The sequence below is a fragment of the Octopus sinensis genome, linkage group LG18 (assembly GCF_006345805.1).
Source record: "Octopus sinensis linkage group LG18, ASM634580v1, whole genome shotgun sequence".
In the NCBI taxonomy this organism is placed as follows: domain Eukaryota; kingdom Metazoa; phylum Mollusca; class Cephalopoda; order Octopoda; family Octopodidae; genus Octopus; species Octopus sinensis.
This window is the reverse complement of record NC_043014.1, coordinates 11263683-11268682: the sequence shown is the minus strand read 5'-3', so window position 1 is coordinate 11268682 and position 5000 is coordinate 11263683. Positions and strand designations below refer to the sequence as shown.

The following is a 5000-nucleotide window of genomic DNA, read 5'->3' as shown; positions in this document are numbered from 1 at the left end:
ATATATTGCAGTCCATTTGCATTCGATTTTTTTTCTTCTTCATCGTCTTCTCTCTCTCTGTCTCTCTCTATGCCTTGTAATCGCTTTAGTGGCTAACTAAAAACGATCAGATTTCAAAACTGCATGCTTCAGATCTGTTTGTCAATTTCATGTTCATTGTTGTTATTCCACATTTTTCTGTGTTAGATTAGAATAAGCGCCAAGTCCTGGCCTTTTTCATATTCTTTTCGTGGCACTTTCTGTTGACAATTTGTCTTTTTGGTTCTGTTTTATTATTATCATTATTATCATCATTATTATTATTACATAAAAGTGACCTGAAGTCAAGAGCCACAAAAGAACAGTTCTTTTGTTTAGCAAGCGTATACAGCTTTATATTATTATTATTATTATCTCTCGTTCGCATTCTTCAATAATACGATTGAAATTTATCAGTTTTTTTTATTTGGTAAATTTCGGAAAAAAACAAAAACGAAATAAAACTTTTTATTCACATTACAAAATCATAAGATCAGTGACTAAATATTTAAGAAGAAAATAAGCAGAGACGGTCGTTTCATTGTGATATCAATTCATAATCTCAGAAACGAATGCTTGTGGTTTGCCTACTGGCCATCAGTATATGCAGTGGACAAACTCTTTCTCCCATTTACCGCGAACTACATTTGCTAATGACAGCTGCAGCTGACCTAGTTAGTGCGGTGTCACTCAGACTACTGACCAAAGGATATAGGGTTCGTATTCCATCACTGTCTCGTCCTCCCAAAATGTTCTGCATGGAAATAGTTCGTACTTAGTACGCAGTTTTAACTCTGATGTCTCTTACTATCCACTTGCTTATGGGACTTCGAGAAACAACTCGTCACAAATAGAATATATATGTTTTTGTTTTGTGACATTAAGTGACGAAGCCTCTTCGCAACATTTTATTTACTTTTCCTTCGCATCAACTGAGTTCAAATTTCACCCGAGACGTTTTTGTCTTTCATTTATCCAGGTTCGATCAAAAATAAATATCAGTAAAGTACTACGGTCGATTTAAACCCCTACCCCGTGATTGTCGAAAGGTATTATTCGAACTTAATCGGAAAAAAAAGACTACCTTTCTTCTCGGGACTAACTTTACCTTTCATCCACACGATGTTGATAAACTCTAACCTGTCTAGAAGTGGCTGAATAAAATTGGCTATAACTCTTTCCTAACATATGGGACCCCAATAATTTTTTTTTTTCTAAATTACTGCGTTGGTGGTGGAGGATTCATTAATCTGATAATTATTGGCAACATTTAAACCTAATTAAACAACGGAAGCAAAACTTAGTTATCCATATCCTTCGAATTTAACCCCTGGCAATTTAAAAAACAATCGTTTTCATTGATGCTAAAGCACCATGGTCTGTGTTTGTGTATATATATATATATATATATATATTATATATATATATATACATATATATATATATATGGTCTTTTACTGCAACCAGTCCAGGGCACATGAGAATAAAAATCGGCCCCATTGCATACTACATACATATAGTATCTGCTTTATATATATATAGTGTGTGTGTGCGCTTTTTTTTTACGTTGATTGGATTCGAACGAAGTATTTTCAGATTTGGTATTCTGTATAAGGTACGAATGTAAAGTTATTAATATATATATATATTTTTTTTTTTATATTCAAGAGGTCATACAAAGGCCGTTTCGACCTGAAGGTCTTTTTAAGAGTGACCACTCTATGCATACGCGCGCGCATGCACACATACGTAAAGACAGCTGATTCTTCCGTAGATTTCATTAAGAGTTTATATTCTTTCTTGATACGAAACCCGATCTCTTCGTGTAGCAATCACTTGATGTTTATCGAGCATACTGGCGATCTAAGTGTACAGTGTATGCTTTATTTTCCGTCTTCTCGTTATAGTCGTGCTACGACCAATCCATGGCACAAGAAAAAAAAAAAAACTGACCCACTGCATACGTTTTTTAAAGTATGGTTTTTATTTTATCGATCTCTTTACCGAACCGCTAAGTTACAGGCAAGCATGTAGACTAACCGTTACCTTTTGCCAACCATATGACGGATTTTCACATAATTCCCGTTACCAAATTTACTGATTAGGCATCAAGCAGCCTGGAGCTATATTAGACATTTGTCCAAGGTGGCATGTAGGATTGAACCCGAAACCACGTAGTTGTAAAGCGAGCTTCTTAACTGTACAGCCATGCCTACACAGAAATCATCATCATCTTCATTTAACGTCTGTTCTCCATGCTGTCATGGGTTGGACGCTTTGATAAGAGGTAGCCAGCTGGAGAGCTGCCTGGGCTTCAATTTGTCTGTTTTGGCATGGTTCCTGTGACTGGATGCCCTTCCTAACATCAACCACTTTACAAAGTGTATGGGGCGCTTTTTATGTGGCACCACCGCCAATGCTTTACACCTGACACTTGCACTTTATACGTGGCACTGGGAATTGTGCTTTTTATGTGAAACCTATCTATGTCTGTCTGTTTATCTATCTATTTATCTATCTGTATGTATGTATCTATCTCACTATCTGTCTGTTTGTCTATCTATCTATCTATCTATCTATCTATCTATCTATCTATCTATCTATCTATCTATCTATCTATCTATCTATCTATCTATCTATCTATCTATCTGTCTGTCTATTTGTCAGTCTACCTCTCTTTGTATCCATCCATCCATCCATCCATCCATATCTATCTATATATATATATATATATCTTTATGTATAAAAGTGAAGTTGTGTGTCTGTCTCCTACGATTTAGATTCCTAACTACTCCCACATTTTGCGGTGCAGTTTAACCAAAACCGGGTATCTTATAGTCGTGATTCATATTGAGCCCTTCTGGGTATTAGCGTGCATCTACGATGAGTCTACAATTTAAAAAAAAATTTACCATAATTTTTCCCTATTTTTAATGCATTTTTTTTGCAATTATATAAGGGAAGTAACTCTCTAAAAATGTATTATTAAATCTCAGAAAGTAAAAAGCTACAGTAACACCCCCCTTTGTGGTTAGCCATATTGAGATGGCTATTATACTTTACATCTCTAAAAATGCTTATATAGTTATTTCCCTTACAAACCCAAGCAACGCCGGGCTATACTGCTAGTATATATATATAAAAGAAAATTAGAAAACAGAGAGATAATTAAATTAATAATTATTTATTAATTATAAAATAGGACATCATCTCTGACAGCTGTTCCGATTCATAAACCCCTGGTTTACCCAGTTACCTTAAACTTGAATATTAATTGTAATATTCAACACTTTTGTAATAATTAATAAACCAGTATATTCATTGGCTTTTATTATCCCTTAATGAGGTTTGTAACCTTTATTTGAACTTTTATTTATATATATATATATATACACACACTCATGCACTGTAGGTGAATGTATGTATGTGTGTGTATATACTCTTTTACTCATTTACTTGTTTCAGTCATTTGACTGTGGCCATGCTGGAGCACCACCTTTAATTGAGCAAATATCACCCCAGGACTTATTCTTTGTAAGCCTAGTATTTATTCTATCGGTCTCTTTTGCTGAACCGCTAAGTTACGAGGATGTAAACACACCTGCATTGGTTGTCAAGTGATGTTGGTAGGACAAACACAGACACACAAACATAAACACACATACATATGTACATATATATATATACACACATATACAACAGGCTTCTTTCAGTTTCCGTCTACCAAATCCACTCACAAGGCTTTGGTCAGCCCGAGGCTCTTGTAGAAGACACTTGCCCAAGATGCCACGCAGTGGGACTGAACCCGGAACCATGTGGTTGGTAAGCAAGCTACTTACCACACAGCTTCTCCTATGCCTATATTTTTCTTATATATATATATATAGGCATATTGTATGTGAATGTATGTCTGTGTGTGTGTATATCATCATCATCATCATCGTTAACGTCCGCTTTCCATGCTGGTTTGAGTTGGATGGTTTGACTGAGGACTGTCAAGCCAGATGGCTGCACCTGGCTCCAATCTGATCTGGCAGAGTTTCTACAGCTGGATGACTGAAAATTTCTAAAAGTGAGATGACCATGTCTGTTGCAAGCTTACTGAGACCTGATGAATGTGATATGTGAAAGCAGACAGATCAGGGCTGGTCACAGTGTCCTTGTTTTTCCTCCTTTTTCTTTCATCTCCAAGGATGGTCCTGTGGGTATCTTCAAAGGAGGCTGCTACTCATTGGACGTTGAGATGCCAGGTTTCATGGTCAGCTGCAAGAACTGACCACTGGTAATGGTCACTGTGGTTGGAACCAAAGGATTTCTTTAGGGGGTCTTTGGACTCCTTTGGTGTTCCTTTATCACATTGACCAGAAGAGAATTTGTCATATAGCATGATCTTGGGAAATTGATCTTCCTTCTCAGTGAAGTGTCCTGTCCAGTGTAGCAGTGTCTTCAGCAGAGTTGCTTCAGTACTGGTGACATTTGCCTGCTCTGGGACTGTGTTACTAGTGACAAAGCCACTTTAGCAGATGCTAAGGATGATGTGAAGGCTGATGCTGTTGCTCAAGGAATTGTAGGTGATGTCGATAAATGACCTACAAGTCTGAGCTGTACAAGGGGGGTAGTCAGAACTAAGGTTCTGTATAAACTGATCTTTTAATGGGCTGGTGTATGTATATATCATCATCATTGTTTAACGTCCACTTTCCATGCTAGCATGGGTCGGACGATTTGACTGATTACTGGCAAACCAGATGGCTGCACCAGGCTCCAATCTGATCTGGCAGAGTTTCTACAGCTAGATGCCCTTCCTAACGCCAACCACTCCAAGAGTGTAGTGGGTGCTTTTACGTGTCACTGGCACGAGGGCCAGCAAGGCGGTACTGGCAACGGCCACGCTCAAATGGTTTTTACGTGCCACCTGCACAGGAGCTAGTCCAGTGGCACTGGCAACAAACTCGCTTGAATGTTTTTTCACATGCCACCGG

At 37.6% G+C, this 5000-nt stretch overlaps 1 protein-coding gene across 2 annotated transcripts in view; it reads left to right on the top strand.

The window, feature by feature from the left end:
* LOC115221480 overlaps positions 1 to 5000 on the top strand; it is a 56294-nt gene that overhangs the window by 1880 nt on the left and 49414 nt on the right. The window contains exon 1 of one of the 2 annotated variants that reach the window (XM_029791672.2): positions 582 to 734. The exons of the other annotated variant lie outside the window; for it this stretch is intronic. The gene's annotated coding sequence lies outside the window, so the exon portion shown is untranslated. Of the gene's footprint in view, positions 1 to 581; positions 735 to 5000 lie in introns of those variants that run through there. 2 annotated transcript variants of the gene reach the window in all.